The sequence below is a fragment of the Melospiza georgiana genome, chromosome 4 (genome assembly GCF_028018845.1).
Source record: "Melospiza georgiana isolate bMelGeo1 chromosome 4, bMelGeo1.pri, whole genome shotgun sequence".
Lineage (NCBI taxonomy): Eukaryota > Metazoa > Chordata > Aves > Passeriformes > Passerellidae > Melospiza > Melospiza georgiana.
Genome location: NC_080433.1, coordinates 14066353 through 14079635, shown reverse-complemented (window position 1 = coordinate 14079635; position 13283 = coordinate 14066353).

Below are 13283 nucleotides of genomic sequence, written 5' to 3'. Positions count from 1 at the left end.
TTTTTCAATAACAGAAAAATTTGTAGTTTGACAGGCTTGTAGTAAACATAAATTATCAAGCAGGTCATGGCTCAGATCCTGAAACTTTACAGCAGCAGCTGCTAAAGAGTAATGGTGGGGATTCCCCGAGTGCGCTGAACTGCAGCTATAATTAGACCATTTAGATATTATCTTCCTAACAGACAAAATTGCTCTGCTCCACAATGCCCGCTGCTTCTGCTGATTCTGGAAGTTCCCTCACATATTTATGTACACTAAATGAAAGATCTGAACTCTGTTTTCTTTGCTGCAGCAAAAATCCCCCTTACATCATGGGATCCCTACCCCAGGTAGCTCAGGATTAGCCTTCCAGACACTGGGAATGAGAAAATACCCAGTTATTTACAGTTTTAATGGCTGGGAATGAGAAAATACCCAGTTATTTACAGTGCTCTCCTCTTACCTTCCCCCTCTGCTTCCATCCCTCGGGGAGCTGCTCCCTTTTGAGTGATGAGCTGTAAACAATACAGCACACATTACAAATTGTGTGTGCAGAGAGGATGAGTAATTGTTTTGAAAATAAGAAATACTACATAACCACTCCCTTCATGGCTACCAAGAATTGCCTTCAACTCCCAAACAAGCTGCCAATTACTGCATTTACACATAACATGGATGGACCAGACTTTGCTCCAAGCTGCTTTGCCACCCCACTCCCAGTGAAACTGGAGCAATCTGTTTTAGGACAGTTCTGAAAAATCTCCTGCATGTAACAGCCTGAACCCACTTCCAAACAGAATTTGTTTTGTATGGCATTTATGCATCATCCTGTCAGCTACACTCCCAGCCTGTTGTTCCATCTGCCAGCAGAGAAAAAATAGATGTCCATTTTGATCTGATTTTCAAACTAATGAGAAGTATTGGACCCAGGAGCCTCAATATCATCACCTTGTAGAGCAAAAACAGCAAAATTATTTAAAGTGGCTGTTAATTAACACCTTGCATCTCCTCTAATCTCACCACAGTAACATGAAAGGAGACTTTACCCCACCTCCCTGGATAGAAATGCAAGCTGAAGTCGTGCAGGTTGCTTCAGGCCATTCTCACTTAACTTGCAGCCCTGTTCCACTGCAGGCAGCAGGGTCTGTATCTTCTTAGCACGTTCACTCCTTTCAGAGCTGGGAAAAAATAAGGAAAGAAAGAAAGAAAGAAATGCCTGGTTTGAGAGCTGATGACAAGGGAATTTGAATTCTTTTGTCCTGCTGTTGTCAAAACCAGGAGTGTTTGTAGACACTTACTCTACAGAGTAAACCTTGGGCTCACTGCAGGATGAGAAGCCTAAAATTAGTGCATTTTCCTGCATCATTGTCACCCTTGTTGAGGGTGTAATTTTTCACTTTTGCAGGACAGAGGCAACCTGGGGTGAGAAAGGAAAGGAAGGGCATGGGCCGAACAAATTGTTGTAACAAAAGATCAGGATATTCCTACCATGGAGCAATTCCTGGGTGAATCACTTATGAGCAAGTTGAGATTTCAGGTCTGACAGACACAGCTGGGCAGAGAAGGAACCTGGGGGCTGCTGCTTTGAGGAAGAATTAAAGAATTATTATTTTGAGCTTTCTTCTGTAGTAATAGGAAAAAAAACAAAACAAAACAAAAAAAAAAAAAAAAAACAGAGGGAGGTGGGCTCCCTCTTAATTCTCCCATGGCCTGGCCAGAGCAGCTCATGGCTGTAGCATCACCCCATGGCTGTTCTTTCGGTTGCCCCTGACCTCTAGGTGATGGTTACAAACCTTAGGGGAACTTTCTCCTCATTTGACATCTTCTGCCCCCTAACAAACACCTCTTAAGGAGCCTCCCAAGGTGATTGCAGGAGCAGACATGACTTAACACCTTACCTGTGGATGGCAGGAGTAACTTTAAACCTTTTTTCTGACTTAATTTCGTCATCTGAAGAGTCCAGCTAGATGTACAGCAATGGTACCACCTACAGATCCAGACACTTGTTCAGAACTCTGACCAAATCTGAATTTGGAAAAAAGCTACCACTTGCACAGTTACCTCAGCACTTGGTGTAAAAGAGTAGACCTAAAGTCTGCCAGATGAATCTGGTTTTGAACCCAGACATTCACACTGATAAACTGCAAAGTTGCTTTATAAATGCTGTAGGAAGGTTTGTATCATGGTGTTTCCAGGCTGACTGCAATTATCACATTTTCCTGAAATTTTCAGCCCTTAGATGGATGAGTGAACCAATTCTTCCCACTTTTACAGTAGTGTAGGTCAGTATTTACTCCACTGCAAGGATGTGAGGTTGTGTCAAGCACACAGGATCCCAGCCATGACATTCCCAGCCTGGCACAGATCCCCCAGAGACGTGAGCTGTGCAGTGTGGGTCACATTTCCAGGCACTAAAACCAAGTGTGAACTGCAGGTGACCATGACACTTCCCAGATAATGATGGGAAGAGTCATCCAATGAGAAAAACTCACAGCTACCAACTAGTGACACGTCACAGCTTGTGTCACACGCCTGGAGGCATCAGACATCCTCTGCCATGGGATCTTATAGTGTTTCCTTGCTGCTCCTGAAGGTAACTGAGTGGTCTGGTTTTATGAAACACAGGAAAACCCAGTCACCTTGATTTGCCACACCTTTGCATTGTAGGACTCCTGCAGCTTTGTATGAAGCAGATGTAAAATAGCTTTTCCTTGTTATGAACTCTGGTTTGAATGCCTTTCCATGCACCAATTCCATTCCTTATGGGAAACAATCAGTTCTGTCTTGGTTTGGAAAGACAGGTGTCTGCTAAGGAGGGCAGAAGCCTCCCCTGAAATGGAAAATGTAAGCAAAAACTACACCAACCCCCCGAATTGCTATAAATTTTAGATTAAGGGGCTCTCAGGCAAAAAATATGGGAGCAGGAAATAACAGTTCTTTAATAGGGAAGAAAATAAAAAAATAAAATAAACAATGCAGTAAACCAAAACAACACTGACAGAGTCAGAACATGACCTGACACCCTGTGGGTCAGGGTGTTGGTAGCAGTCCCATTGGAATTGTGGCTGCAGAATTCCTGCAGTGTCAGGTGTGGTTCTGTTGGAGGGGATCCTGTAGAAAAGGGTGTATTCTTCCTCTGAAGATCCAGTGGAAGAGGCAGCAGCTGTTCCTCTGGGAAATCCAGTGGAGAAGCCGTGCTGGTGTGCCAGAATCTCCAGATTCTATCCAGGTAGGAATGTTTGGCTCCTCCCTCTGGGCAGAGCATCTCACAATTGGATGCTGTAGCTCTTATCAGCCATGCAGTGACATTCAATGGCCCCTTATCAGCAGATGTCTCCCTAGAGGAGGAGTGGTTGTGGAAGAGATAAGGAAAACTGCCCACTTAACAGACAACAACTGCCATACAGATGGCAAATAGAAATACAATTTTTTTGACATTTCAGGACAGGCTCCAAGCTGGCCAACACTTACACAATTTGTGTTAATTTGCAAGCACACGATTGGTTCTGCTGAAATTCACTGAGGACACTGGGGTAAAACTAAGAGTACAAAATCAGGCCTGTCAGAATGATCTGGCTTGGATGAATGCTTAGAGTATCATGGCATTCCAGTCCAGATGAAAGTCCATCATTCTATGATTTTATCTCCCATTCAGTGATGGAAGATGGGTATTTGGAGGTGAATATTCAAATGCACACCACCTGACTACCTGGTGACCATGGCTTCAATTTAAATGCATTTTCAGAATATTCAGGTAGTATCATATGGGGGGTTTTCCTCCCTGATATTGCCTGTAGTTTCCCTGGTGTGTCCCTGTCCTGCTCCTCCAGGGATCTGGAGCTCCTGGATCTGCCAGAGGAGGCAGCAGCCCCCTCCCAGCTTTGCCTGGATAGGAGGGTGCAGGAAACACCCCCAGGCATCCCCAGGTCCTGCACTGAAATGAAGGCAGGCTGCAGGTTTGCCTTGTTCAACCAGCTCTGGGGGCACAGACAGAGAAATTCCTTCCTCCATATGCACTGGAATTCCTTTAAGGGGCAGAAAAGAGTGGCTCAACCAGAGAGTGTCTGAAGAGAGCTGCAGACAGTGTTTTTGTTTGGGCACGTTCCTTTGCTCAGGTGACAGTAATGCCACCATGGCCAGGGAAGTAATGCCACCATGTGCCCCTCCTGTCAGGACTCATTCACTGTAAGCAGTGCTCACCACACACAGCTCTAGAATGGGCTCTGCCAGTGTGTAAATGCCCTTTGCCAGATACCCCTCATCAGATTTCATAATTAAAAATCAATTAGAAAGCACCAGCTGCACACATCAGTCTGCAGTGAGGATTGAGGGGAGACATGTTCTGATTAACACCCAGGGGGATGTTCTTCCCACTCCCATAGCAAAGTCATTCATGCAGGAGACTCCTGTTGGAGATAACAAGACTCAGCTATTATAATGACCTTTGCTTGCCACCTATCCTGGGAAAAGGGTAGCAGAAAATAAGGATTGGGACTGTCAGACAGCAAGAGCAGGCAGGGAGATGTAACAGGACATAAGGCACCTCATGTCCCTCATCAGCATCTGCTATGGAACATGATAGTGAAACACTGACTGAAAGACACAAATCCCCAGCTGGGACAGGGAAAGGGCCTTGTGTTTTATTCCAAACAGCTTTAATGCTCTCCTGCCTAAAGGAAGCCCAGCCCATACCGTGAGGGAATGTGCTGAGGCTGAGCCAGGACAAAAGCATCTCTCCTTGCTCCTCCCTTCTCCTGCTCACATATCAGACTTGGCAGCACAGGGGACAGCACTCCAGACTCAGTCAAGCTCCAGCAAAAAAACCTTCTTTCTATGAAAAAATAAACCAAAAACTTTCACATCAATTTCTAAATGAAACTAAAGACAGACAAACACAAGCTGGGACAACAATCTTCATGAGAGATCTCCTTGCTCCCAAGCATGCCTCTGGCTAAGCCCACTGTGAAATCATAGCACCAGCTTCCCCTGCCTGCACACACACATGCACAACCCTCTTGGTAAAAATCCTCTGCTCCAGAAGCTCCTGAGAGCAGCAGGAACAGTGACATAAGGATTGCTACTGCCTTCCTAAAAAATTTTGGTGTGTTCATCCCACTTTTGCCCCATTCCTTCAGAGACATCTGTGGCAGTGTTGAAAGCTGGTGGCTCCGCTGCTCCCCTCCCAGCTCTCCAGACGTGGTTGTGCCTGCTGAGCCTCTGCTATCAATCCTCTCTTTCCAGCTGCAAGCCTTGTGACTCAGATTCTCCAGAAAAAACCCTTGGCTCAGCATCATAAGCAGGAGGGATTAAAACTCATGAAAAATGAGCTTGTACCAGCCCTTTTTATAAGTCTCTAATGGAGGGTCATATGAGCTGGTCAGACCCCCTGCTTTTGCCTTTCTCCCCCTCCCCCTTCTCTGATCTTCCTGTTATTTTTGGCCACAATCTGCTGGGCGTTTCAGCTGGGGCACTTGGATCAGGAGAGGATATCCCATTCAAAAGCCCAAATCCCAGTGTGGCCTTTTCCTGCTGGAAGCAGTTGTAAAATTTTTTTTCCCCTTTCTTTTCTTGGTACAGTTTTCCTGACCTACATATCTCAGCGTGTTGTAACTGCTGCTCTCTCCGTGACCCATATTTCCAAACTGAAAAAGAAAAACCCTGGGAGGACATGGTGCTAGAAGAGCTTGGGAAGCAGGGACCCAGCCCTGTGAGGAGATCTCCAAGCAGTTGCCCAAAAGTGAGGCTGATTTAGAGGCTTCTTTTTATTCCCCCTCCCCACCCGTTCAACCCAGCTGCTTCTACTTAAGAACCAAAACAAAGCACGGCTCTCCTGCTAATTCAATTTCACATTGGGAGAGGTTTTGAACAAATCAGGCTGCTCTGGACTGTTCCCCTTCTTCCACAGCACATCCAAAAGGGATGCACAGCACCCTCAAAGGGATCTGTGCTCCTGACATCCCCAGGTAATGAGACGGTTCTGGGATCACCCTGTCCCGTCTTTAGCTGCACCCCTGGAGCTGATGGGCCACAGATGCACAGGCCTCCCCATCCCATCTCCATCTCTTTGTGCCAGCCCCCTCTATCTGTCTACCCTTCATATGCTTCTTATTGGCAAATCAGGATTAATACAGTCAACACCAAAAGCGTTTTCCTTCCTCCAAACCCATTCTTTCTCTACTCACCTCTTCCTCTGTCGTGCAAACTCATCCTCCAGGAGCTAGCAGATTCCTTCTCCCTGCTTTCCCTGCATTTAGCAAAAACCTTTTCCATAGCACACACCAAACCCAGCCTTGTCCTTGCTGCTGCAGCAGCAGATGTGCCCAAAGCTTTGCCTTTTCAATGTGTTCATTTGGCACCTGCAAATCTCCACCTCCAGCACTGCACTTGTCAAATCTGGTCCCTTTTCTTTAGAACTGAGGGAATACAGCCCACAGTGGCTTCCTCCACTGGCAGCCACAGCTGTGGTACCAATTTGAGGTGACAGGGTCTTGTTCTAGCTCACCACAGGTTTCTAACCGTAAGTAAAGCATAGCCAAATATCTGTTCAGGTGTTCTAATTTATTGTTATTATTTAATTCTGTGCAAATCACAATTTAGATGGTCAGAAGATCAGCAGCTGTAAAAGTACTCAGTTCAATGAACTCCCATGTCAGAAAGATGATTTCTGCTGGCTGAACATCTGTACCTTGGGCTCTGTAATTCATTCTCCCTTTTTTCCTTTGAAGCTATTTCTAGGCAGTTCTGTGCTAGAGTAGTACACAACAGTGTCATTTAATAAGACACCAAGCACAATTCTAGACTCTAGATGGCTCTTAATGGAAAATCAGCTTTCTTTCCAGACTTTGATACTGTCTTCCTTCTTTTACCAAAGCATCTGAGGCTCCAGCCTGTCCTGAGCCAAGAGTGGAGAGGGCTCTGACCCAGAGCTTGGGGAGAAGCCCTCAGTGCATGCAGGGTACAGGGAGGGATCCAGGCACCACAGCTGCCCAGCAGGTCACAGAGGAGCCAGGACTGGCAAAGGCTCACCTGCAGGGATGTGGAAATATGAAATTTTTTTTATTTTAAATGAATTTTAGAAATAGCCTTTAGATACCTTATAATTATAAAAAATTGTTGAATTGGGGTATTGAATTACCTCTCCTTCCACCATGCCCTATCTAAGAAGAAAGGGGATCCTTTTTTCCTGTGTGTTCAGTGAAGGATTTCAGAGTCTCACATGAAAGGCTTGGTTTGGAAATACCAAGTGTGCTCAAACACAGCTATGGCTGCAAAGCACTCACCTTGCAGGAGATGAAGGAATTCATCCTCAGCATAAAGCTGTGCCATGGGCATGAATGGCTTTCTCTCATGGGTGTATTTCTAGGGAAAAATCAGGAAGGGCTGGGTTTCCTTTTTGTTCTTGCTCACCTCACACCAGCCAGGTCTCCTGCACAGGCATGTTCTTCTGCCTTTCACTTCCTGCACCAACCACACAAATCCCTGCGTGATCCCAAGTGTTTAATGGGCACCTCCCTGCTGATTATTTGGTGGTGCCATGGCTTAGCAGGGTAAGGAGGTCAGTGCTGGTGGTTTTCTTTCCCTCTCTCTGCTTACAATAAGCACCTTCATCCCAGTCCCCACCGAATTGTATGAAATGATTCAGTGGGAAATGAGAGGGAATGAGGGGCTGATGTGGGGCCATGGTGATGCTGGAGGCAAGACCTCCATGGTGGGGCCACCATCCTCCCATTATAAAGAGTACAAGTCACCCAAAGAGGGCACAAAGGATGCAGAGAAGAGAGAAACCTGGCAATGTGGGGGGAAACCTGGAAATGCTGGTCCTAACCAGCAGCAGCGCTGATCTCTTCTGAGATAAGCAACAACCAAGTGGCAAATTAACTCCCTCCTTTTGGGGTTTATTTTGAAAACTCTGGGGCTTTGAATATGATGTTTGTGAAGCAAAGAGCAAGCCAGGGGGGATCCCAGACAGGGGGGGCTGAAGGCTAACACATAAGAAAGAGGCACAGTTTAGGATGTGCTTCTGCTTTCTGTACTTCATCCCAAACCATGGTGTTGATTCCGCAGCACTCCAGGTCCAATTTGCCCAGCCTTTTATGCATTACACTAAATATTTCTAATGAGCAGCCACCTGTAAAGGCCTGGAATCAGCCCACTGTGCAGGTGAAGGATCTGGGCAGAGTTTGGCACCTGCCCCAGTGCTGGGTGTCTCTAACCTTGCACATCTACTTGCCCAGCAAGGACAGGGAGGAAAGGTGATGCTCTTTGGCAAAAAATGCCTCTGATTCCCTTAGGGGATTATATCCACAATAGCTTGGAGATTCATATTCCACAGTTTAGTGCAAAAAGTACCTAAGGATCCCTTTGAGAGAGATAAAAATTCACTTTAGACACCCTGGATTTTCCAAAGAACCTCAAAGGGGCCTCCAGGTTTTTACCCTATTCTTACAATTTTGTTTAAAATAGCAAGGACTGTTTGGTGTGAGGTGTCACAGACATCTTTTATGAAAAATCCTTTCCTTGGGATTTTTCCTCCTGAGAAGCTGGAGGCCTCAGGAACAAAATGTAAACATTGATTATCTGCTGTGGAATGCAACAGGTGCATCTGTGATTGGTCTCGTGTGGTTGTTTCTAATTAATGGCCAATCACAGTCAGCTGGCTCGGACAGAGAGTCTGAGACACAAGCTTCTGTTATCATTCCTTCTTATTCTATTCTTAGCTAACCTTCTGAGGAAATCCTTTCTTCTATTCTTTTAGTATAGTTTTAATATAATATATATCATAAAATAATAAATCAAGCCTTCTGAAACATGGAGTCAAATCCTCATCTCTTCCCTCAACCTAAGACCCCTGTGAACACCATCACAGTGAGGTGTGCTGCACAAAACCCAAAGATACTTTCTCTAAAATGAGACAGCTAGAAATCAGGAATTTAAATCTGTTTCTCAATCCCCTACCAGTAAATGGCCCACATGCCCAGAAGAGCTGAGCAGTCATGGCTCACATGGCAGAGCCAAGACACTGCTATGTAGTCTGGCAGGAAAATGAAGTGAGCCACAAACCTGGAAGCCCAAATGACCCATTTTTTCACAAACCATGGTTTCCTGACCTGGTTGTTCACGACTGCAAAAAAATCCATGTGTGAATCCAAAGCTTGCATCTTGAATTTTCCAGCTTGGATTTTTTTTTTTTTTTTCACCATGAGAATGTGAAGGGAGAGGGTTGAGGTTTCTCCTCCCTCCAAGATGACTAACGCAAAGTTTTCAGGACACTGACAGAAAGAGCTAAGAAAAACAGCAGTGAAGAGCCACAGCAGTCATGTTGCACACAAGGGATGCACAGCATCCCACAACCCTCCTCAGAGGCTGGGAGGGAGCAGGTGGCAATTGAGCCAATGTTTTGGTGCTGTAAAACCTCTCAAGTGGAGCAACAGGCATCAGCTCCAAGAATATCAGCACTTCCCTGCAGCACAGCAGGGAGATGAGGTCTCTTGCCTGCAGGCTGCTGAAGCACACACAACACGTTTCAGATCCCTGAGATAAGTGAAGCTGACAATGCCATGTTTTGACTGGAAAGAAGCCTCCAGCATTAGAAGGAGAAGTGGTGAAAGGATGTATTTCCTCCTTCCACCTCCTCCCCGCCCTGTAATCTGTGCACATTTTGGGAGCCACGTGTAAATTTTCAGCTTTTCAATATGCTGTAAAATTAGAAGAAGCAAAAGCCTCAAGTGCTTGAGAAATGGGACAGAGGCTGTTTTCAAATCAAACAAGGGAGAAATCACAATACAACTTCTGAGAGGATCAAAGGAATGTTCATGTCACCCTTATGAGGTGCACTAAGAAGCCTTTTGGGAAGCCCTTGTGAGTCCCTGCAATTGGCCATCTGGCTGCCATGACTGATGTTTTTACAGATATAGCCCTTACCAGGATTGGATGCTGTCTTATCTGTGAGCACTGAAGTAAAACAAGCCTTTCCAGAAACACTTCTGGCCACACAAAGAAGAAGCAAGAATCATACACATGCACTTGCTCAACTGTCTGTACTACAGACCTCTCGAGACTCTTCCTCAATACTCAGGGCCTCTCAAGTACTCAAGTCCAGCTATAAGAGGGAGGAGAGATCAGCTGGTGTAATGTGATGTAGAGAGAGGCAGGAGGGCAGTGTGTGAGGATGAGAGAGACTCAGGAACCACAGAATCACAGACTCCTTGAGGCTGGGAGGTCCTCTGGTCCAGCCACCCTTGCTGAAGCAGAATCACTCAGGGCCAGTTGCCCTGGACCATGTCCAGATGATTTTTGAATATTTCCAAAAAGGGAGACTCTGCAACCCCTCTTGGCCACCTGTGCCAGTGCTCAGTCTGCCTCATGGTAAAAAAGCTTCCCAATGCCCAGGACACTTCTGCCACCTGAACTGAGCATCAGGTAGTCCAAAAGTTGTCCCTGTACCACAGACAGATTGGGACCTGCTGCCCTCAGGCTCCACTGAGACCTGTCAGCTGGAGGAGAACACCAAACTCTGGTTCCCTCCTAGGTTTGGGGGCACTGTACTCCTTGGACGGGTATTTCTTGCAAACCATTAGACAGAACTCCTCCCTGTGTTGTCCTGTTTCATCCCTTCTCTTTTTCTGGTTCCCTGTTCCAGGCCTTTTTTTCCCCAGTTAGCTAAAGCAGCTTTCTCATCTCTGTTTCCCAGCAAGACAACCAGACCTGCCAGCTCTATTCCCACTCTCCCTCTGTGCTTCTGCTTTCACTGCCCTTCTTTAGTTTGCCTTCTTCCCCAGTCTGGCCACCAGTCATCCCTCCACTGATTCAGCTTCACATTTAATCACCTGCTCCCATTCCCCACCTTGGTGCTGCTTGATTCATGCTCTGACAGCACAGTCCAGTACTCCAGAAGACAAGAGCTGTCTAAAATCCTGTTTTCTGGTCCTTTTTACATCCCCGTCCTCTGGGACAACAACAGACTGCTCTTCCTCTGCACCTAAACAGCACATGAGTCACCCAGGGAGGATAAATCAGGATCATCCCAGAAATTCCCTGCCTGGCCAGAGGGCTGAGCTTTCTGCCAGACCTCAGCACCGCTGGCAGAGCATGACAACATCCCAATAAAGATAATAATTAATTAACCATCTTTCACACTCTGACCCTCTGGGTTGGTCCAGCTTCTTGATTCTGGGAAGGCAGGATCTCAGCAATGCCCACACCATCTGTCTTTTGTCTGCAGAAGAATTTATCCCTGTTTGCAGAGGCCAGCAAGGAAACTGGGTCTGTTTAGCATTCTCACCTAGTTACAGTCAGTACTGTCTGTGCTGCTACTGCAAATAAATATGTGCCTCCTGCCTAGACTTCAGGAAAGATGCTGTGTGCCAATTTTTTTGTTTTTTAAAAAAAAATATTCCATTGAAAAACATGATTACTTCAAATCTGGGGAACATTTTATGGAGATTTCTGACTTCCTTAATTGGTAAATAATGCTACATGTGCCTTGTTTATTGTTTGTTGTTTAGTGAAGAAATGGCAACAATGGTTTAAATGCTTGATCCAGAGGGAAGTGGGAAGTTTCCAGCCCCACACCTCAGTCTGATGTCCCTCTCTATCGTGTTTTTTATCATGTTTTTTCCTCTGTGCTGTCTGACATGGTGGGAGTGTTCTCACATTACAGGCTTTCCTGATGAATAGGTCAGGCAGGAGTGCAGGAACCACGAGCCAGTGGAAAGGATTTGGGATGGAATACCAGAGAACTGAGTCAGTCCATTCCTGCATCCCACTTCAAGTAAACCTCTTCTCTTGGCTGCCTCTCAGCTTCTTCATAGAAGCAAAATATGGATCACAGCCTCCTCTGCTCCTCGCCAGGTGCATGGAGCTGCAGGGATGAAAACTCTGTCTCCTGGCCAGTGACCCACGACTGGGAACACTGCATTGAGAAATTCATGGAAATTTGGGGGAGAGATGAAAGCAGAAGCAGGAGGTCCCCAGAAGTTTGGACCCTGGTAGCAGGCAGCAGGGTGGGAGAGGATGAGGGAGCAAGGGAAGGGAGGAAAATCAAGAGCACAGAGCAGAGGGGCAGTGGGACAAGCAGGAGACATGTCACATCCACAGAGACACTGAGGCTGCTCTTATGAGCAGGGGTTAAAGGGGGGAATTAGCTGGGAGCAAGAACAACAGAGGTCAGGAAAGGAGGGAAGGAACGTCGGTTGTTCACGCAGGAGCCAGTTTGGGACGGGTTTTGATTGTGAATTTTCTCATTCTTCATCCCATTTGGTTTTTAAAAAGTCCTGTCCTCATGATTTCCCCTGGGAAAGCAGTCAACAATACAGCAGCTAACTGAACATCTTTCCTGAGACTGAGACTGAACTTTCCTTTTGTGTATCCTCTGTCCCAGCCTGTGACTCCTGGCTGCTCGTGATGTGCCATGTGAAACCCTCCCCCTCTGCCTTAATGCACTGCAATGCCAGCAGGCTGCTCCAGCCTCCCACTGCTCCCTTCTCCAGCCCCTCCTCTTCTAACAAAACCGTGCTGATGTCACTTGTCATCCATCCCTCCTGCTCAGCCAGGCAGGGAACCCAGGGACAGCAGTGCAGGAAGCCTCACTGTGGTACTTCCATCACACACCTGTGCTGATAAACTGATGGCACCACCCCTGCCATGGTGTTTTGTAACCTGAACAGCTGGCTGGATGCTCTTTTTTCCCTGTAACAGGCAAAATTGTCTTCTGTCTTTTACTACCAAGTCTGTAACCTAAAGACCCACTGTGGGAATGAAAAGGCAGCAGAAGAAGGTGGCCTTGTGCTCAGAGTTTCTAACCTCCATCTACCTTGCACTGAGACAAAAAGCTCCCCTCTAGCATTTTCTGGGGGTTATTCTAGCAGTCACACTTCTGTGCCTGTTTTTAATCTTCCTTGACACTTCTGCAGCAATGCACATGCCCCAAAGATTTAACTTGTCCCAGCTGAGCTGTTTCAGAGCTCATAATGTGAAAACAGGAGAAAAAAACCTGCTGTCTCCTTTGACAGTGCAGGCTCTCTGCAGCCCCTGATGAAAGCACAAACAGCACAAAAAGATACCCAGCCAAGTGACTAACTGCTTCAGCTGGGGACCAGCCAGAACTGGGAGTAAACATTTGGGCTGGAGATTAGGAAATCTACACCATGGAGGATGTTACAGGCCATTGTCTGGGATTCTGCCCCTGGTGTTTAGGAGAGATGAGGTAAGTAACTGAAACGGGGAAACCAAAGCAAAAATAACGGTGTCCCAAGAAAGGCCCTAATCTGATTAATGTTGTGTTTGGCTCCTGATCCCCTTCTTCA